Source organism: Carcharhinus amblyrhynchos, chromosome 17 (assembly GCF_965287045.1).
Source record: "Carcharhinus amblyrhynchos chromosome 17, sCarAmb.v2.hapA, whole genome shotgun sequence".
Lineage (NCBI taxonomy): Eukaryota > Metazoa > Chordata > Chondrichthyes > Carcharhiniformes > Carcharhinidae > Carcharhinus > Carcharhinus amblyrhynchos.
In genome coordinates, this window is record NC_137340.1 from 47764548 (window position 1) to 47787896 (window position 23349).

At 39.4% G+C, this 23349-nt stretch overlaps 1 protein-coding gene across 2 annotated transcripts in view; it reads left to right on the forward strand.

Annotated features, from left to right (window-relative positions):
* LOC145354499 (metal transporter CNNM2-like) overlaps window positions 1-23349 on the forward strand; it is a 281922-nt gene that overhangs the window by 60773 nt on the left and 197800 nt on the right. The window lies entirely within an intron of this gene.

The window sequence follows — 23349 nt, forward strand, 5'->3', positions numbered from 1 at the left end:
GAAAACAATGGTTTCAGTCACCCCCATTAAGCAAATGTCTGCTCATCAGTACTGGATGTTAGATAAGCAATCTAAGTTTAATAGTAGTGAAGGAGTTGAGAGAGATGGTGATAAGATAGAGGAGGGTGGAGGGGGGCATGAGTAATATTTGGAGGATATGACTCTATAGTGCATTGAATGGAATTTGCATTACTTATTCACCCCACGGTTATTTTGCCTTTCCGATAAAATCTTGTTTCTTTGGTTATGCAGAAATCCTCTCAGATTTAGAGGAGAAGTGAAATGACTGATATCTATGCAGTTGTGGATGGGAACTGTGAGTTCTGTTTCAATAAAGGATATAGAATTATTTATATAGCTGTTAAATTGAGTTGGGCTAAGCTGCACAATGCACTCTTTAGATTCATGACTCAAAGACCACCCTTATATTTTAAAAAATCAACGGATAGATAATGCATCTTGTTTTGATAAGGCTGTATGTTTAGAGGACTTGTAGAGTTTGAAGATGATGAATTTTCATCAATATGGGCACTTCAGAAATTTGCCAGAGATGAAACACTGGCATCAGAATCTCTCAATTAAATTGCTATCTTGTAATTATGCTTGATAGGTGCAACTTAATTGAAAACTGTGATAATACAATTAGGGCATGTAATATACAATTTCTTTTGTGTATGTTTTTAAAATTTTGAAGCTCTGACTGATTTTGTGGTTTTATTTCTAAAACCCTAGTATTCTGCATTAGAAAATCACATTTGCAACTAAATGTTGCAGAAATGTCATTGCAGACTCCTTTTAATAATGAAAAGGGGTAAGTAATAAAGTTTATGCAGCATTAAGATACTGCTGCGCGATGTGAATATATTTTGCAATTGGCAGAATCTCTTGAGTGTAGAATATCTGACACACTTCCAATTTTATTTGAGTTTGTTAGATTTGAGTGTTTGTTACTGTTAATGGTGATAAATGATTTTTGTGGTTTGGTAGTTTTCATGTTATTTTAAAATTTGTGTTGTACTAAAATTTCAATTTCTGGGGGGAAATTGGCATGATGTAAAGCAGCTGTATTCAACATTTTTGTTTACAATATTATTGAATGGTATTTTAATTTTTAATTGTTTGACGATTTAATTTTGAGCTATGATATTGAAATTTGGAAGACTTTATTACAATTTAAATAGCTGGCCAGATCTGTATATGAATTCATAATTCGTGCAAATCAAAACGAGAAAGTGTGTCAGCATCCTTTGATTAGTGGGTCAGATCTCAAACAATGATGAAACAAAGTACAAGAAAGAGAGAATTTGATGAATTGGTGTGACGACGATTTCTCCCTCTGTCAGTAAAATGAAGGAGACATTCGTTGACTTAGGAAGTGTCGCAGAGCACATGCCCCTGTCTATGCCAACAAGGATGAAGTGGAAATGCTTTGGAAACAGATTTGATTAGTAATCTGTTGAACTATCAAACAATATATAGCTAAACCAATACACTGTTGCATTTGCAGAATGACAAGGTTTGCTCAGTACAATCGTTTTTGACGCTGTACTTCACAGAAGTATCAAAAAAATGCAAGAGGACATTTAACATATCCTTCCCAACACTCCTATATTTATTTCCCCCCTTGCCAATATTGCCCCAGTACCAGCACCATTCACCACATAATTTATCAACTGCCTGTTTAGTAACCTTCCAGCGCTTTCACCGTCTCTGATGAGAATTACTTTCTTTCATCAGCCCTGAATGTGCCTTTTATGGTTTGATTTCTGTCTCTCTCTCCTGCAGCCATTATGTCTTAGAATTTTCACTTTCGGTCCTTGCAGATTATAAACTCATTGAGGAAACTGAGTAGAAATTATTATAAAAAAGTTTTAATATTAAAGATCAGGTTTTATGTGAAGGAGATTGTTAGTCATCATTAGTAGACGTGCACACTGCAAAGCTAGGCAGATTAAAATCCATTGGAGTGGGATCAGCAATGGAAAGTCTGAGCAGTCAACTACTCAGTATTGTGTATTTACAGGTTACTAGGTTATAATAACCATTGTGTTTCAATGCCAGCAGCACACCTAATGTCTTATGTAGTTTAACCCTATTCTTCCTGAACATGTTGAAGCACAGCTTCTATTTTCAGTGGCATAGTTGAAATTCCAGTACTGATTCAGTTCTTGCACTGGCGACGGTACATTACCGGTCTATTTTATTTGTGGTATGAATGAAGGATGTGCAGTAATACTGGATGCTCAAACCACTGTGGAAATCTGATCTCTACATGAGTACTTATATAGAGGTATGACATATCAATTTCCAAATTAGAACATTCACATGAATTCCTTCTGCTTCCTCCAGTCACAAAATCATAGTTTTTAAAAATGGTCTTTTCGAGTAAAGGATTCAAGACCAGGTGATTTGGGGAAATCTTCCAGTAGCATTTTTGTGATGGCTGAAATTGTGATGAAATTTGTGATGAAATTGAGATAGGTAATTGCATATTTTCACAGAATTTCATCAGTGTCAACATTGGAGTGTATTGCAGTGTCAGCTATGGCTCAGTGGGTAGCACTCTCACTTGAATTACAAGTTTCCAGGTTCAAATCACTCCAGGGCGTGAGCACAACAATCGGCTGACAATCCAGCACAGTACTAAAGGAATACTGTGCATTGTCAGATGAGAGAATAGACTGAGGCCCCATCTGCCTGGTTGGTGGATCTAAAAAGTATATTGTGGCACTATTTTGAAGAAGAGTGGGAGTTATCCCCTGTATGATATTTAACCATTCAATCGACATCACAAAAATAGATTTTCTGTTGTTTATTGCATTGTTGGTTTGTCATGTGCAAATTCACAACTGCATTTCCAACCTTACAACAGTGCCCATACTTAAAAAATATTGGCCATAAAGTACTTTGGGATGCCTGGCAGTTGTGAAGATTGCCAGACAAACACCAGTGTTTCTGTTTCTGTACATTACTTGCCTTGAGTTCACAGGGTGGATGTTAGAAGAGGAGTGGTAAAAGGAGCAGCTTCACTGCTTCTAATTCACCTTGTGCTTGCTGTGGCATGTTGTAATATATATAAAACAAATGCAGAGCAAACTAGCAATAGCGAGGTTTACAAATGTACGAAGTGTGTTGCCAATCTCTCCAATCTGGACCATTGTGTGCAGTTGTTACTAAGTACCAATTAATAAAGATAAAACAGTGGCATATATATAATTCAAGACTATGGGCTGAATTTTGTGGGGCAGCTTTTTACTTGAAACATGCTGGGCTTGGAGTTTGATGTGAGCTCCTGCCCACCGCTGGTTAAATGCTGGCAGTAGTGGGATGAGGCCTGTACGTTTGGTGAACTTGCTGCTGGTGAAACTGTAGTTTGGGCAGGGTGGTAGGTAGGCATTGGGCAGGCCACCTGCTAGATTTTGAGAGCCAATAGTGGGAATTATATCCTATTGTTGTACTTAAACTGCTCACTCCTCAACTGGGAATTCTATATTAAATATTGCAGCTGATGCGGATTGTATGGAAAAATATGAAGAATTGGGGCTTTTCACTGGAACTTAGAAGGTTAAAGCTGATATTTTAACATTATAGTTGAATGTAAAAAGTGAAGATTCTTTCTTGATGAACAACTTGCATGTAGTGTCTTTTGCATCCTTACTTCATACCCAATGAAGTACTCTTTGGAGTTTAGTTACTAAGCAGATGTGACAATTATTTTAGATTGGTGAATTTGTAACAAAACAAAGATTTGGGACAACTACTGGAATAGAGATTTATCGGAACATAGACTAAGTGGCTATTAAGGAAAACTATAAGAGAATTGGATAAGATTAGTTTGGATAGTTCCAGTGACAAGCTCCCACTGTCACTAGTGTGATAAATCGAATGACCTCACCGTGCCGTAAAGTCTATAATCTCAATTCTAGGGGATTAGTTCTCAATTTATTTCATCAGTGATTTCGAGAGGTTGTGTACTGTATGCAAATTACTTGCATTGAAAATGAGCTTGACCATGTTTGAATTGTCTTCATAAATTCTGGTAAGTATTTTTGATGCATTTCCTTCAATTGTTAAACAAGTTCGCACCAAGTTCTGTTTCAACTTTTCAATCTTTTGCTGCAAAATGCTAATCCAGTGTAGTAATTAGATCACTCTATCTCTTAAAATAACAATCCTGCTAATTGCACTGAAACATACAAGTCAGACATTACCATTTGTGTATAGTTGGCTTTGCTTCACTGTTCAATAGGCAAAAAAATCCCTTAATCTTTGCTTTAACAGCTAATTTGTAGATTTGTCCAACCCTTTATCGTTTGGCAGGAATACCAAATTTCTGGGCAGTGTACCAAATTTGGGACTTTGGTATGCTGTCTTTTATTTCAGGCTTGCCAATTAAAATTCTAGTCCTGTTGAATGAAAATGGAAACTGCCAGTTTTTTATGTTTTATGGTATATTAGTGCCTTCATGTTATGAACAGCTAATTTTGTTTGCTTTTGCTTATGGTGCACCTGGCAGAGGTGAGAACTAAAATGATGATTGTTCTCCATTTTAACAGAATGGATGTGGTTCGCAATGTTGTTGTCTCTGACCTCTCTATTTAGGCTCTTGCCTTCTTAGATTATTTTATTTGTTCTTGTTCATCGTGTAGAAATACAGGTTCCGTAACCTGCTGGCAATTAAATTATAGGCAATTGAACCATTCAATTGCATTTAATAATTGTGTTAGGTGAATAGAAATTTCATCAAATACAGATTATGTGCTTTTCAGCTTGCTCGCACAGGGAGTGTAACTTCAAATGAATTTAGTACCAAAGCTGGAGAAAAAGATTGTCGGTGGTAATTGAGGCAAAAGTGTGTTTTGGTAAAAACAGTAAATTTTTGTAGGCATGAAATGACTGAGTAATGATTTTGGGATAAAGTCTTCCCACAGAAAATCCATATCGGATTCAAATCATTTAACTTGGTTTCTGTCTTCACACATGCTGGCATGCCATGCTGAGTTTTTCTAGCACTCTTTGTATTTATTTAGGACACAGTCTTGGTGCTTTAGTCAGTCTACGTGGATTCAAAACTGTAAGTTATTTGATCTGATCACTTTTTTGCACAAATTCTTGTGTCTTGTACTAAGTAACTCAAATTTATTTTGTCGAAATTGAAGCATTGCGTCATCAGAGCAAGAACTGCAACAGTAAAGAGTATATTCTTTTCAAACTTTCAAAATCTACCCAGTTGTTCCAGTTATCTAGTTGCAGAAATTGATGCAGGATTGAAAGATGCTACTTGTACTTCAGTTCAAATCCAAGTTACAGTTAAACTTGGAGAAAAGTTGGAAATAATACATAACAGATGCTGACATTGGGTTATCTCAAGATTTAATTATTACAAAGGGTAGGCTGGGCCATGGTATCGGTTTTGAGTCGTGTGGAGTGAAAGCAGATTAGGAATATTCTGACAATTTGGCCTGGAATTTATAATCTGAGCACAAATAGATCGCATAGTTTAAAGTTAAATAATTTGCAGCATAACTACAGTACTCAACTATCCTTAAACTTTTATTACTAGCCATCAAGCCTTCCATCCAAATGAATCTTCACGCTCAGAATCTGTCATATCTTTGATTCCTGTCTAAGTTTCCTCAATTGCATTTGGTCAAGGTATACCTCAGTTTTATATTCAGACTATCAGGTGTAGCAGGACACAGTCAATTTTCCAATCCTCCATGCAATTTTTTGCATTTTTGCAGGACAGCTGTTCTTTCTGCACAATCATTTTTTGGACTGGAGCTGTTAAAATGTATTGGAAAAGTGGAGTAGCGTTAGTCAAGATTGGGATGGAAATTTGATTCGGGCATGTTAGAGGTGTCGGTATACAGCCTTTGCAATAGAGAGAATATGGGATCAGATGCTCTGCTTGAGGTCAGTTAGGACACCGAGGTTGCCAACAGTCAGGATCAACCTGAGACAGTGGCTATGGAGCTAGATGGAATCAATAACTAGTAGAAATTACAGCTTATCCCAAAACTGAAATCATACAAACACTCTGACAACATCAAGGCAGGATAGGGGATACAATAGAGATGGTGCAGAGTTAGAGCTGGATGTTGTGAGTATATATGTGAACCTGTTTAACACCTGTTGGAGGTGAGGGCGTTTTAAGGAAACCACAATGCATTATTGTTGGCCTGATCGACATTGAACAATTCCAATCATATAGCTATTTGCCCCCTGTGCTATCAGTGCTCTACTATTCCTTGCCTTTCTCCTTCCAGGCTTCATGCAGTATACATGACTACATGCTTTGACACCTCATTTAAAGCAGTTCTATAAAGGATATGTTTGTTCCCATCCTGAGTATCTCTGCTATTTGCATGCAGATTCGTGCTATATTTTCAGTTTGACCACTACCCCACATTTGGCCCAGCTGACCACCACTTGAGCATTTTAAAATGTATTCACAGGAAGTGGGTGTCATTGCAGATTTCATTCCCTGAAGGACATTATTGAACTAAATGGGTTTTTACAACAGCTCAGTAGTTTCATTGTCACAACCACTGATGCTAGCATTTTATTCTAGATTTATTTAATCAAGTTTAAGTTCTGTAGCTGTTATGATGAGATTTGGACTGGTCTCTCTTCATTAGCCCTGATCTTTGGATTGCTAGTCCAGGAACTTTTATGTTACTGAACCCACATTCACAGGGCATCCACCAGTATTTTTTTAAATATTACATAATTGAGATCTGAAGTTTAGAGCATAACTGTATATGACTATAATATTTAATGAGTAAAATATAATTTCTGCTTTACTATTTTAAAAACTTTTGTATCTTCGTTGATCATTAAAACATTAAATTCTGGATTAGTCTATTGCTTTGTGCTGTGAAAATAGCTAAAAGTAGTTGTTGACATTGGTCAATTTTATTCTTTCATCAGATGTGGGCATGGCTGGTTAGGCTGGCATTTATTGCCCATCTGAAATTACCCGTGAGAAGTGGGTGAACCATTGCAGTCCATGTGGTATAAATTGTGCTAACAAAAACAGAAATTGCTGGAAAATCTGAACAGATCTGACAGCATCTGTAGAGAGAGAATAGAGCCAATGTTTCGAGTCAGGGTGAACCTTCATCAGAACTGTGCTGTTAGGGAGGGAGTTCCACGGTTTTCAATGAAGAGTGCATTAGGGCATGCCAGGAGCAGCACCAGGCCTATCTAAAAATGAGGTGTTAACTTGGTAAAGCTACAATATGGGGCTACTTGTATGCAGTATGCAAATAGATAGAACTAAACGATCCCACAACCAATGTATCAGATTTAAGCTCTGTAGGCCATTGCAGAATGGTGGCGGACAATTAAACAACTAACAGGAGGAGGATGCTCCATAAATATTCCCATCCTCAATGTGGGGCGAGCCCAGTATATCGGTGCAAAAAATGAGGATGAAGGATTTGCAACCATCTTCAGATAGAAGTGCCGAGTGGATGACCCACCTCGGCCTCCAAGCCAGGAATTGAACATGGGTCTCTGGCACTGTGAGGCAGTAGTGCTAGCCACTGTGCCACCTAATAAAGCAGAGGATGTTTGTGGTTGTCAAAGGTCAACCATCTCAGTTCCAAGACATCACTGCAGGAGCTCGTTGGGGTAGAGTCTAGGCCTAATCATCTTCAGTTTCTTCATGAATGACCTTCCCTCTATCCCAAGGTTGGAAGTGGGGATGTTTGTGATGACTGCACAATGTTCACCACCATTCGCTATGACTCAGATACTGAAGTAGCTCATGCCCATTTGTAACAGACCTGGACAATATTCTTCTTGAATTATTCCATCCAGTTATCCTTATTTGTCCATAGGATGTGGGTGCCGCAATTATTGCCCTGCAGAGGTGTTCGTTAGCCACTTTCTTGAACTTGGGCAAGTAGGTGTAGATACAATGTGTTAGATAGTGTTCCAGGATTATTACCCAGCAACAGTGAAGAACAGATGAGATATTTCCAAACTAGTTGGTATGTGACTTGGTTGAGAACGTTTTTCTTGAATGTTGTTGGAGCTGCACTCAGGCAAGTGGAGACTATTCCATCATACTCCTGACTTGTGCATTGTAGACAGTGGTCAGGCTTTGGGAAGCCATGAGTTACCTGCTGTAGAATTCCAAACTTCTGAGCTGCTCATGTAGCCATAGTGTTTATATGACTGGTCCAGTTCAGTTTCTGTAACTGTTATAGAACATAGAACATTACAGCGCAGAACAGGCCCTTCGGCCCACGATGTTGCGCCGACCAGTTTTTTAAAAAAAAACACTGACCCACTAATCTAAACCAATCCCATTTCGTCCATAAACCTATCCACAGATCTCTTAAACGCCCCCAAACTAGGCGCATTTACAACTGCAGCAAGCAGGGCATTCCAGTCCCTCACCACCCTTTGGGTAAAGAACCAACCCCTGACATCTGTCCTATAACTACCCCCCCTTAATTTAAAGCCATGCCCCCTCGTGCTAGCTTTCTCCATCCGAGGAAAAAGGCTATCACTATCCACCCTATCTAAACCTCTAATCATCTTATACGTTTCAATAAGATCCCCTCTTAGCCTCCTTCTTTCCAGCGAAAACAACCCCAAATCCCTCAGTCTCTCCTCATAGGACCTCCCCTCCATACCAGGCAACATCCTGGTAAACCTCCTTTGCACCCTCTCCAAAGCCTCCACGTCCTTCCTGTAATGTAGGGACCAGAACTGCACACAGTACTCCAAGTGCGGCCGCACCAGAGTTGTGTACAGTTGCAACATGACGCTGCGACTCCTAAATTCAATCCCCCTACCAATAAACGCCAAGACACTGTATGCCTTCTTAACAACCTTATCTACTTGATTCCCAACTTTCAGGGATCTATGTACACATACACCTAGATCCCTCTGCTCCTCCACGCTATTCAAAGTCCTCCCGTTAGCCCGATACTCAACACATCTGTTACTCCTACCAAAATGAATTACCTCACACTTCTCCGCATTAAACTCCATCCGCCACCTCGCAGCCCAGCTCTGCAACCTGTCTAAGTCACTGTCTAAGTTATTGGTTTATATTTTGGGAAGAGGGTTGATCTGGTGACACGCCTTGTTTCATTGCGATAAGGTCTGTGATGTTTCCAATGGTGAGGATCATGGCTTGCAGAGAATGGTGACATGTTTCAGGGGATTGCCAGATTTGAGGAGGATATTCATATTTGACCGAGTTAAGGGATTTCATGAGGTTAGAAAAGGCTGTGTAGTAAGCTTGCTGCTGTTTTTTGCATTTTCTTGGACTTGCTGTGCAATGAAGATTGTCTGGTGTTCTTGACGGGCAAAAAGCGCTGCATCTCAAATCCAACAAATCACCCATGGGTTTGGAGTGAATTTACGGAACTGATGGAAAATTATTCAACCTGTACCACCTTCAATTTAAAACCAAAATCACTCGAACTTCAGTTATTGAGCTCCATATGCAAATGATGCTTGTGTGCAGCACTGTTTTGAACTATGCTCAATATCATTGTTGATGCCTTTTCCGAAGGGCTTTTCACTGACCATGTGGAAAACTAAGGCATTCTTCTAACCATTTCCCATAGAATATCTCCCTGCATGAATTTAAGGTTAATGGTGAGATCCTGGAAATTGTTGACCATTTTCAGTATTTTGCAAGCTTCTTCTCAGCAAAGGCAAAATACATCTCCAGTGTTCCAACTCGCCCTCTGACCAGTTGAAAGAAAGAGTATTTGAGGTCCAGGATCTCATACCCAAGGTTATAATCATAGGTTATCAAGCAACAGTGATCCCCACTCTTTTGTATTCTCTGGAGTGTTTGATAACCTACAGCAGGCTTCTCAAAGCATTGGAGAAGTAACACCAGCGTTGTCTTCATAAGTTCCTTCAAATCTGGTGGTAAGAAAGAAGATCCAAGGGCAGCATCCTCTCCCAAGCCAAGCTGCCCAGCTTTGAGGTGCTAATCACTCGATAGCCAGCTCTTTTAGACAGGGCATTAATTCAGGAAGCAGTGGGTCTAATCAGATGTGCTGAGTTTGTCCAACATTTTCTCTCTTGACTTTAGCTCCCAAGCAGACAACGTCATTAGGAATGTGGAGAGGCAAAGTTAGGCATCCGAGAGAGTGCATAATCTCCCAACAACTCATCAACCTGATCCTCCAAGCGCCGGTAACATTTCATGTGACAATGTGTATAGATCAAGCTTTGGAATTTTAGCCATCTCAGAACTTCAGACTTCTTCAATTGTGCCTTCCAAACCCATGACTTCTACCACCTAGAAGAACAAGAGCAGCAGGAACATGGGAATACCTGCAAGTTCTCAACCAAGTCACATATCAACTAGTTTGGAAATATCTCATCTACTCTTCACAGCTGGTAATAATCCTGGAACACTATCTAACAGCATTGTATACATACCTACTTGCCATGGTTCAAGCAAATGGTTGGCTAACACCTCCTGTGGGGGCAATAATTTCAGCCCTCTCCAGCATCCTTATCCTGTGGACAAATAAGAATAACTGGACAGAATAATCTGGTTAGTATAATTTTCCAACCGAGCTTCAATTTTGCTTGTTTGGCCTACTAACTAAACCTTCAATTGCTTGATGTAATTTTAACAAATCAGTTCTGCACTCACTTCATTTGTCCTGATTAACTGCCAAAGTAAGTTGCCCAAGAAGTACTGTAAGATCTGACAATTTTCAGGCTTGTGCTGATAATTTGCAAGTTACCTTTAGTATGAGGAATAGAAAATGTGAGAATCCTTTAGAGTAAAGTATGTTAATAGGACACAACTTTTAAGATCATTGGAATGCAACAGGGGATTGGGAGATTTGTTTTAAACTTAGTTGGGAAATGCCGTACCAGAAATGGTGAGTTAGAAGAGAATCAGCAATTAGATTAAAGGCAGGTGGATAAATGACCTATAGTATGAGATAGAGTTTTAGGCTGTTCAGATTGTTTTAATTGGTCCAAGGGGTGTGTCAGCTGGTTTGGGGCATTTCCCACTTTATTACAGATGGCTTCTATCAAATGGTTCTAAAATTGTTACATTAAGGTATCATGTGAGTTGAATGTAACTTTGATAAAAGGTGTGTCTTTGGTAGATAAATTTGATGGGCAGTGTCTGGGTTTTAATTTTTGTTGCCAATTTTGACATACAGATATGAGCAGGGGAAACAGTCACTTTTTGGGGACAGGTAATTAAAACTGAATTTCCTTGGCATTGAATTAAACGTTGAAATATGTGAGCATTATCCACATGGATGCAGTTGGGTTTTGGCATTATTTTCAGCTGGGAGAGATGTGAATATTGTTCCAGTTGGCTATAGTGGTTGCTGATGTAGTTGTGTGGAAGTGTGAGTTGGTGGAAAAAGGAATATCAAAAGGTAAGGGGACCCTAACAAAGCTCCCCTGGATGAAGAGATTAGAAGGGAGGAGTTGTGAGAGTGGGTGGGGAGAAAGTTGTGGATGTCATATGAAGAAAGTATGGGAATGGGATAATAGGAATTAAAAGAAAGGGATCAGGATTGTAAAGAAATACCATTCCAATAAAGACTAATAATTCTAATTAATTGCACTGCTTGGTAGCTGATAAGAAAAAGGGTCATGGCAAGAGATTGGGACAGAAAAGAACTTTTATTTAGTGCCTTTATTCACTTCAGGCTATGTGGAATGTTCCACAGCCAGTATGTATTCTACGTATTAGGAAATGTAATGCAGGGAAATGTTGCAACCAGTCTGCAGCCAAAAAGTACCACAAACTGCAGTAAGATAACTGACAAGATAATCTGGTTTTGGTGTAGTTGTTGAAGAACAAATATTTTGCTCTTCAGATCGTGACATTATATCTTCCTGAGAGGACTTCAGTCTAACATTTCATCTAATAAATGGCACCTACAGCGCAGTTTACTTGGACATCTGGAGTGCAGCTTGAACTTACTGCTGTGAGAATACTATCACTAAAGTAATGGTGGTGCATATGGATAACTCTCATAGGTGAAATATACTGAACAGTTTTCAATTTTATTATATGTCTCTTCATTATGGCATAATGGAAGATAAATCACATTCTCTACAATTATCAAAACTTTCTTGCTTTTAATTATTTATTATAATGACTGACAAAAGGAACATAAAGATGTTATAGCATAGAAGGCCCAACTAAACAAAATTTCACATGAACAATTGACAAAGGGTCATTTGGACTCAATGTCAGCTTTTTTCTCTTCTTACGGATGCTGCCGGACCTGCATTTTCTCTCTTGGTTTCATATGAACAAATTTGGATCTTAATCAGTTTGTCATCTCCTGACTCAATGCAATTACTACTTTTCTGAAGTGCATTTCAAATGTATTAATGCTCATTGCTTCCAGATTTCACTTTGTATCCAGACTAATGCAGCAACTAGTGTTCTTACTGAATAATCCAACGCTTAGGACAAACTACAAATACTTTAAAAAAGATAAAGTATAGAAATTCTCAACAAATTAGAATTCAGAATCCTAAAATCTGCATCAGGTAGGTTGGTTATCTTTAGCTAAAACAAGGATCCCCTTGATACGAAAACAAATAGTCATTTCCTACTTTTTGGTTCAGATTCTGTGTTCAAAGTTGAAATGTTGTACCAAGCAGGGTTGCTTCAGAAGAACAGAGCATGAGGAGTCGGCCATTAAGTTAGACCTTGACTGATCATCTAACTCATCACCACTTTCCTGTGCTATCCCAATATCCTTTGATGTCATTAGTATCCAGAAATCTATTGATTTCTTTCTTAAACATATTCAATGATTGAGCTTCCACAGCCTTTTGACGTAGAGAATTCCAAAGATTCATCACTCTGAGTGAACACGTTTCTCCTCATTTCAGTTCTAAGTAGCCTGAGACTCTGCTCTGTGGTTCTAGACTCACCAGCTAGTGGAAACATCCTCCCTTCATCCTGCGCAAGGATATTTTGGCCTTGGAGGGAGTGCAGAGGAGGTTTACTAGGCTGGTCCCGGAGTTGAGGGGGTTGAGCTATGAGGAGAGGCTGAATAAACTAGGCTTGTACTCGTTAGAGTTTAGAAGAATGAGGGGAGATCTCATTGAGACGTATAAGATGATGAATGGGATGGATAGGATAGAGGTGGAGAGACTCTTCCCGCTCAAAAAAGACAGTAGGACTAGGGGGCACAGCCTCAAGATAAAGGGGGGGCGGTTTAGAACGGAGTTGAGGAGGAACTTCTTCACTCAAAGGGTGGTGAATCTCTGGAATTCTCTGCCCGTTGAAGTGGTGGAGGCTGCCTCGCTAAATATTTTTAAGAAGCGGGTTGATGGGTTTTTGATAAGAGAGGGGATTAAGGGTTATGGGGAGAGGGCGGGAAAGTGGAACTGAGCCACGACAGATCAGCCATGATCTTATTGAATGGCGGGGCAGGCTCGAAGGGCCAGATGGCCTACTCCTGCTCCTATTTCTTATGTTCTTATGTTCTTATGTACTTCCTGTTAAGTTGATCTTTCTGTGCACTCTATCTATGACTGCAACACTATATTCTGCACCCTCTCCTTTCCTCATTAATGTGCAAAAAGCAGTACTTTTCACTGTATACTAATACATGTGACAATAAATCTTATCAATGTCCAGTGCGGTGTCACCAAGGTTCTATACAATTGTAACAAGACTTCTGTATTCCAATATTCAATTCCCCTTGCGATGAAGGCCAACATTCCATTTGCCCTCCTAATTGCTTTTTGCATCTGCATGCTTGCTTTTTGTGACTCGTGGACAAGGACCAGGTCCCTTTGGATATCAACACTTCCTAACATCTCACCATTTGTCATTTGTTACTGCAACCCTTGTTTGTTCTGCCTAAAGAATTTGTAGTGCAGCTCCATTATCATCCATATATTTGCTAGAAATTTATGCCTTTGATCCAGCAGACCAGAAAGTTAAGTTTCGTGTTTTGTTGATTTGATAACCGTGTCTCAGTTGAACTTCTGTGATGTACTTAGTTGTTTGGCAAGTTTATTTGGCACATTGACCATGCTTAAACTCAACACCAATTTGAACTTGCTTTACTATACTTTAGAAAGTTACCAAAAGGCTTCTCAGGAGCATAATAATGGGGAGAAAAATCACTGTCAGTCATAGAAGATCTTAAGAGTGATGACTAAGTTATGAATGTGGGCAAAGAAGCATATTTTAAGAAATATATGAAGGTGGAGAGATAAGAGTAGTTTTAGGAGGAACTCCTGGTGTGTGGGGCCGAAGGAGCTGAAGACAATGCCATCAGTAGTTGGAGGGAGAGACTGAATTATATAGTGGAGAAGAGTATAGAGATGTGGAGGGGTGAAACATGAAGGTTTCTAATGATGTTGGGAGACTGGAAGCCAATGTTGATCAACAAGGATAATGGTAATGGAAAAATAGTGTTTTGAATGAGTTGAAATTTAGAGGTCAGTGGATGGGAAGTTTACCAGGAGAGCATTGAAATAAAGAAAAATAAAGTGGTGCATTTTTGGCCGCATCTTTCATGACTATAATCTCAGGACATCCAATGCACTTTAGAACCTATGAAATACTTCTGAAGTGTAATCACTTTTTCAGTAGTCAATTTTTGATCAGTAAGCTCTTAACGGCAGTATGATAACGACCAGATAATCTGCCTGTGATTTTGGCTGTAGGGTTAACAGCCAGGACACTGGTTGGGAGATGGGTTAGTTAATAGTGCTGTAGGATCTTTTATAACCACCTAAGATGGCAGACATGACCTTGATTTAACATCTCATTTGAAAGAAAGCACCAGTGGCGACTAGAGTATTTTCACAGTAACTTCATTGCAGTGTTAATGCAAATCTACTTCTTACACTAATAAAATAAAAGTAAAATAAACTTTGAACCAACACCCCTATTACCATGGACCCCAGCACAGTTCATCTCCATATGCACGCATTACTGTTCTCATGCCTTCCTGTTATCTGAGCAACCTATCTATTCTCCTTCCACGTTTCTCTTCCCAACTCCAATCCCATCCCTTGAGACTCCTGCATGTCATGTTGTTCCAGATATGTTCTGGGCTGGCATGCTCTCGTGTTGTCGTAGAGAATTGGATGCGAAGGGATGAGGTCAGGCTTTCATTTATATCCTATTAGTGGGATGCAAACCAGTTTCACACCAACCATCAGTCGGTTTTCTGATCCACCATAGCGAGCACCAGTGGAAGATCCCGCAGGAAATTCATGCCAGTGTAAAACCAATTTTTGGGTCTTCAGCCTGTCTGCCATTGAATCAGCCAGCGTGAGGCCTGGGAGAATTCTGTCCTTCCTGTCGGTGTGATGAGATCACTTGTAATGTCATTTTTGGACATTCTCCTTTACAAGACAGGTGAGTATTATGGGAATTATTACTTAATATATGGGTAGCACATTGGTTTAAAGTTTCTTTATTAGTCACAATTAAGGCTTATATTAACACTGAATGAAGTTACTGTGAAATTCCCCTCGTTGCCACGGTCAGGCACCAGTTTGGGTCAATGCATCTAACCTCATCTTTCAGAATGTGGGAGGAAACTGGAGCATCCGGAGGGGAAACACGCAGACACTGGGAGAATATCCAAATTCCACAGTGAGCCAAGCGGGAATCGAACCCAGGTCCCTGACGCTGTGCAGCAGCAATGCTAACCACTGTGCTACCGTGTCGCCCTTAGCACTGCTGCCTCTCAGCGCCAGTGACCTGGGTTCAATTTTCAGCCTGGGGTCACTGAATGTGTGGTGTTTGCACATTCCCCCTGTGTCTGCGTAGGTTTCCTCCAGATGCTCTGGTTTCCTCCCACAGTCCAAAGATGCGCAGGTTAGGTGGATTGGCCATTACTAAATTGCCCCTTTAGTGTCAGGGGGACTAGCTAGAGTAAATGCATGTGGTTATGGGGCTGAGGCCTGGGCGGGATTTTGCTCAGTGCTGACTCGATAGCCAAATGGTCTCCTTCAGCACCATAGGATTCTGATCCAATATCCAATCAGTATAAGGTTGTCATCTATGATAGGTGTCGGCATTTATCTTAGATATTTGATTAAAACAAACTTATTTAACCATAAGCAGTTTATATATTGAATTTTGACCATTGAAGAAGATTCAGAAAACAAGAACTGTTAGTTTCAGCGCTCAACAATAAAGAATGTCAAACCTTTAAAACTTGCAACATAGAGGAAACCAGAATGCAAAAGCAAATTCCCCCAAGGCTCATGTCTCTAGTGCCTCAACACGCTCACCTGACTGAATTTTGAGCAAATCCTTTATGTTTTGCCTCTGAATCCTTGTTTAGATCACTCAATCATTATTGAATAAAATGCTTTTTACACTGGTTTCCATTTATGTATCCTGAGCCTAGTTCCCTGACTTAGTTAGAAATGAGAATCTGAGTTTATTATTATTTACAATATTTTACATACTTTCATATCTCTAATTGCTTTTTTTGGTACACTTTGAAATGTAAACCATTCTAATTATCATTGGTTTAAACTTTAAATATAATTGGTTGAGTTTTTTGACTTCAATATAAAATAATTGATCGCATATTAATGTGCTTTAAAAGGAGCTGGATTAATATCTGTTTAAGAACAAGGATAAGGACATACTTCACTTCTGTCTCCATGGATGCTATCAGACCTTCTAAGATTTTTCAGCATTTTATATTTTTGTTTCAGACTCCAACGTCTGTAGTATTTTTGCTGTAATTTATTCAAGGACATAATACCCTGGTATTGTACTGGTAGTTGGTCCTTCTGTGCAAGCATTTGTAGCTTTAAAGTTGATCATTTAGGTTGACTGGTGAATTCTGTTTCTCATAATCTCCTTATTTAGTCCTCAAAGTTTCCATTGGGAGAATTTGTTGTATTGCAGATTCAATGTGCCCTTTGGAAAGCAGGGCCTTTGATAAACTAAGCATGAAACAATTGGTTCTAGATAAATTCTAACGCAATGAATTACTAACTGATGCTGGTTGATTGGATTTTCTTATCCATATGGATACTTTAATTCTCCTCCTTATGTTATATCTGGTCTGGAATGCTTCCAAAAATTTTAGCCAAAGGAATAGGTCAAGATGGCTTTTAAAGGAAGTATGAACATAGACTAGTAATATGATCAAACAGTGTGCCTAACTGCTGTCTTTGTGGGGAGGGGAACTGGTGAAGGGTATAGTTGGGGTTCAATTGAAGTCTAAAATGTAACTTTTCTATTCCATGGCATAATGTTTCATAACAATGCCCAATTAATGTAAAAATGTCCAGCTCCTATCACATTACCAAACCAGTGGTATTTGAAACTCATCAGTATGCATGGCAAACTGCTAAATGAGGCATGTAAGCAACAATCATGCTCTAGTTTTTCCTTCACCTACTGCGGTTACATTGTAAAACTAAATCTCATTGCTGGCTACCACTCAGTGCAAATCAAAATTCAGTCAGACGAAGATATGTAGTAAAACTTGGCAGGATTTCATGATTAGTATATTTAAATCTTAGTGTATTAGTCTTGCTCAGTGGATTCTGAATTAGGTTACTTGTCTACTGCCCTGTTGATTTTTAAACTATTTTAAAATACTCATTAGGAATTTTATCAAAGTGCAAGGAACTAATCATGCTGTTTGTTATTATTTAAGCTATTAGTTGACAACGAATCAGAGTGGGAACCAAAAAATTGTACAGACATGGATGGTGCATTATTTCTCTTCAAAAAGACCAGAATTATAATGTGGAGAAAATCCAAGCATTGGGATAACAGACCAAGAACATTCATGAAATCACAAGGAGGCTATTCAGACCTTCATGCCTATTCTGACTCTTTGATAGAGCTATCTAGCTTGTTTCACTCCCCTGTTCTTTGCTCATGATGGCAAAAAAAAATACGAGGTTAAGTGTTTATTCACTACCCTTTGGATCACCTGTAGTTATTATCCCTTTTAAATCTTCTAGCTTATTCATGGCTGCATTTACTTTCTGTTTTAAAATTGCATCTTCATTTTGGCACTATTGCAGACTGCAACTTCCCTGCTAACTGGTGAACCATGCCATTTTGCATGCTCAGAAGCACCTGTGTGCCTTTCTCAATGCTCTTCATTGCCAGCACCATCTTAAATTTAAATCTGCCTGTGCTAATAGCTTTCTTTGGATGGCTTCATTTACCACGTAGGCAAACAGTTCCGCAATATATAGTTAAGACTGGCTTCAAAGTTGCAGTGCTCTGAGATCTGTCTTAACCTGGCAGTATAAGATGCAATAATGTCCCCAGGGGCTCTCCTGGTTGAGCTAAACATAAATTGCTGCAATATTATTGACGGCTTTGGGTGGTCATGTGTTTTCACCAATTCAGCTATCTCATTGAATGACTTGGAGTCAGGCATACTTGGGGATGAGAGGCTTTGTATTAAATTGTACTCCTGGCTCTCTCTTGCAGTCTGGAGGATTACCTTTCTCTTCCTCTCTTCCTCTATTTTGGCCTGAAAATAGTAGCCCAAGCATTCAATGTATTGTGTACAATCCTCCACAGAGGCACTAAAAGAATCTGTCTGACTGAATAGAGGCATATCTGCAAAAACTATTGTTCGTCAGCCTGAACTTAACTTCAACATCATTTTGTTTGTATCACGATCTTGGGACCACTTTTTCTTCTTTGTGTCATTGCCAACGTAATAATTCTGGTTCACTAGTGAGGTAATTAACAACTGCAACATATAACAATAATACAGAGGTTTGTAGCCTCATGATTGCTATTAGCCCATAAAATGTTCTGGAACAGAAACTCAAACTCACCAGGGTGATTTCCCCCACCCTGCTCCCTGATTGGTTCACTCTCAGTGAACCTTAAAAGGGGATAATCACTCTTCCCAAAGCCTGCAAGTTTAAAGAGGCTTTGCAAGTGTATAATCGAGAAGAGTCCAGTACTAAGGATTTAAATATTTAAATCCTTAGTACTGGACTCTCTTTGTCCAACATGAAAGTGGGCAAAGTAGGCCCAATCACTGATGCTTCAAGTAAACGGTAAGCCTTAAAAGATGGATGTTGATATTGGAGTCTCGAGAAGGAAGAATGTACTTTTCAAGCCACTGAGGTAGCCTACCTGGATAAAACATTGAAGCCGTGATGTGGAGATACCTGCGTTGGACTGGGGTAAACACAGTAAGAAGTCTCACAACACCAGGTTAAAGTCCAACAGGTTTATTTGGGGCTTTTCCCCTTCGTCAGGTGAGTGGGGCATCCTGATCACAAACAGAGCATATAAAGACACACACTCAGTTTACACAATACTGATTAGAATGCGAGTCTTTACAGCAATTCAAGTCTTAAAGGTGCAGACAATGTGAGTGGAACGCCCCACTGACCTGACGAAGGGGAAAAGCCCCAAAAGCTGGTGGCGTTTGCTACCAGTTAAAACATTGAAGCACAAGAATTACACCCCATGGAAGACAAGGTTCAGAGCCATAAAAGAGTCACTGGCCTCCAGAAATCTGAGCTCAACTCATTTATAGGAATGGTGAATTACTATGGGTTTTTTTTTAAACCAAATTGGTTGACATTATTGAACCCCTTGCATATGCTGCCAAAGAAGTACCAGTGCTTGTTTTGGAAGATGTCCCAGAGAGAAGCATTTAACAGGTACTATTAACCTGTGACACCTCTCCATATGGTGTTGTTGTCCCATGAGAAGGACAGTGGATCTGAAAGGCCCATTGGTTATATCTCGAGAGTCCTCAAGCTGAAAAAGGGTACTCTCAAATTAAAAAACGAGGATTATCAATAGTTTTTGGTGTCAAGAGTTCCACCAGTGTTTGTACGGTGGGCACTTTACTATTGTTTCTGATCACAAACCATTTTTGGGTCTTTTTAAAGAAGACAAGGCTATTTTGTCACTTGCATCAGCAAGAGCTCACGTCGGCAAGAATTCAGCATTAGCCAGTTAGCACAGTTGCCTCGCAGCACCAGCGACCCAGGTTTGGTTCCTGGCTTGGGTCATTGTCTGTGCGGATTCTACATGTTCTTTGTGTGTCTATAGGCATAGGCAGGGGGATTAAGGGTTATGGGGAGAAGGCGGGAAAGTGGAACTGAGCCACTTCAGATCAGCCATGATCTTATTGAATGGCGGGGTAGGCTCGAAGGACTAGATGGCCTATTCCTGCTCCTATTTCTTATGTTCTTATGTCTGCATGGGTTTCCTCTGGGTGCTTCGGTTTCTTCCCATAGTCTGAAAGCCGTGCTAGTTAACTGCATTGGATGGCATCATGTTAGCTGCATTCAATGACGCCATGCTAAATTTATGTGCCTGAGCAGACGCTGGAGTGTAGTGACCAGGGAAATTTCACAATATCTTCATTGCAGTGTTAATGTAAGCCTATACAGACAAAGCATACCATTCATAGAGAAGGAAAGCAGAGAGTGCAGAATGTAGTGTTCGAGTCATAGCTAGAGTGTAGAGAAAGATCAACTTAATATGAGGTAGGTCCATTCAAGGGTCAGTTGACAGCAGGGAAGAAGCTGTTCTTGAGTTGGTTGGTATGTGACCTCAGACTTCTGTATTTTTTCCCAACGGAAGATGGTGGAAGAGAGAATGTCCGGGGTGCGTGGGTTCCTTAATTATGCTGACTGCTTTTTCAAGGCAGAAGGAAGTGTAGGTAGTGTCAATGGATGGGAGGCTCGTTTGTGTGATGGTTGGGTTACGTTCACGTCATTTTATAGTTTCTTGCGGTCTTGGGCAGAGCAGGTTTCTGTTTCAGAACCTTTTTGAGAGCTGACTGGCAGCCATAATGCTGCAAGCCCCTCTGTATTGATGTTGTGTGTAAATAGACGTTGCCGTTCTTTACCTAACTGGACTTATCACACACGACTGTTACAGGCAATAAATTCAAGATCACAATAGTGCAAAATATGTCTAGATAAGAGCCTTCTTGTCATAGAATCATAGAACCCTGCAGTACAGAAAGAGGCCCTTCGGCCCATTGAGTCTGCACCAACAACAATCCCACCCAGGCCCTACCCCCATATTCCTACATATTTTACCCACTAATCCCTCTAACCTAAGCATCTAAGGGGCAATTTTAGCATGACCAATCAACCTAACCCGCACATCTTTGGAGTTGCTACAGTGTGTAGTGTAGTTATTACATTTCTTACACTTTCATAATTACATATAGGATTTATGAGGGATATTCTTAATGTTCCTTTGGAGATCTGCATTCAGTTTTGCTTCCAGCTCGCTCAATTCTTTTTCTACTTATTGTGCATTTTCTGCAGCTACATTTCTTACTGACATTTCAATTTCAATTTTCGTTTTAATAGTATGATTGTAGTAACAAATCTTTTCCATTCAACTTGAAACTTAAAAAAAATCCAAGGGGACAGTTGTGTCAGAGTTAACATTCAAAATGCAGTACAGATTTAGCAGAATTTAGTGCTAGAAACACTCCAGGCAGCAGCTTTTAACAAACAATTAGAAAGGCAAATGGTATGTTGGGCTTTCATTGGAAGATGATTTGAGTTAGAAGTGGAGATGTTTTGCTGCAGTTATGCAGAGCCTTGGTGAGACCACACCTGGAGTATGGTGTTCAATTTTGGTCTCCCTATCTAAGAAAGGATATGCTTGTCGGACAGGGAATGTAGATGAGATTCACTAGTTGGCAGGAGTGTCCTACGATGAAAGATTGGTTCAACAATTTAGAAAGATGAGAGGAGATCTGATTTAAAGCGTTTCAAATTGTAACATGCTGGACAGCTGGATGCAGGGAGGATGTATTCCCTGGTTAGGGAATCTAGAATCAGGGGGCACAGTGTCAGGATATGGGGGTAGACCACTTAGGACTGAGATAAGGAAAGATTTCTTCACTTAAAATATAGTGAATCTGAAATTCTCTACCATAGAAGGCTCTGGAGGCATAATTTTGAAAAAGAGAAGCGCGTTATGTCTGGTGTCTTGGTCAATATTTATCCCTTGATCAAATCACAAAAAGCAGGCTATTTGATTATAGTCACATGCTCAAACTGGCTGCAATGCTTCCTACATTATACAAGACGATACTTCAGAAATTGACTGAAGATTTTGGGACCCAAGATTGTGAAAGGTGCTGTATAAATGCAAATCTGTCTTTCCTTCTAATTATTTTAATGGTTCTACACCCATCCCTGGACATCCTTCAATCCTAATATTTGTTTTGTGTGAAAACCGATTCAAGGCTCTTAATATTTCTGCCATTCCCCTTTATCTTTATTACAAGCTTGTCTCCTTCATCTCCTAATGTCCTACCGTACGAGCTATCTTTATAAAGTGAGTATAGAAAATTTTTTAACTGCACTGCTATCCTTCTATCAGATGATTTATTGTTTTGAAACTTGTTTGGTTCAGGTGACTTGTAAAACTGTTGAATCTAAGATGGATAGATTACCAAAAACTGAATTATTGTGTATACAGAATAAGTGACCTGCAACACCTTAAAGACACATTTACCTATAGAAAAATGTATAAAAATGTGCAGGTACCTGCATTTTTGAGAGTTCCTGACATATGCTAGTGCCAGCTTAAAATTTCCAAACAAAAAATGTGCATTTTGCTGCATTTCTTGACATATCTTCTGAATTTTAATAATTCCGCTGTTCAAATAGTATCAGGTATTGACCTTGATGCATAATATTTGCTGCTTTGTTGAAAGATAATCAGGATTTGATTGTGGCAAAAAGTAATATTACCAGAGCTATGATTGGTGTACTGCTGTGTTCCATTAGCAGCAAGTAGGCGTGTTTGTTGTAAGAGCAGTGGCTAAAAGAATAAATGCATGACTAATTTTTGCCACTTCAGAGGAAAAATTGAGAGATCAGGAGAGTAGATAGAAAAATAAATATAGAAATGGAAGCTAATCCCAGCCATAGATATCTAATTTATTACAAGTTATCTACCTCTTATTTAGAGATCCTAATGTAAAAATTGGCCCTATGATTTTTGGCCTAAAAAAACTATATTATTTTCATATACTTTGCATAACAGTTGACCCAGGTCTTTCAGGGATCAAAACCCAAAAACTATAGAACCAAAGGGTGTGAGGGGTTGGGAAGAGAGAAGCAATTGCTTTTAAGTGTTCAGATTACAATTGGAAAGGCAAGTGTGAAAGCAACCAAATATTTAAAGTGGGCAACAAAATAGCAAAAAAAATCCTAGTTACCTTGAGTATTGCAGAGAACTAATTACTGATGGGGTTAGAGCTGAGATCGTAAATGTTAATTTATTTTCTTCTTTAGAAGAGTATATTGTTTGGGAACTTTGCATAATGCAAGAGCAGGTGGACTTGTAGATATGTCACTCAAACTGTCACAAAGGAGGGA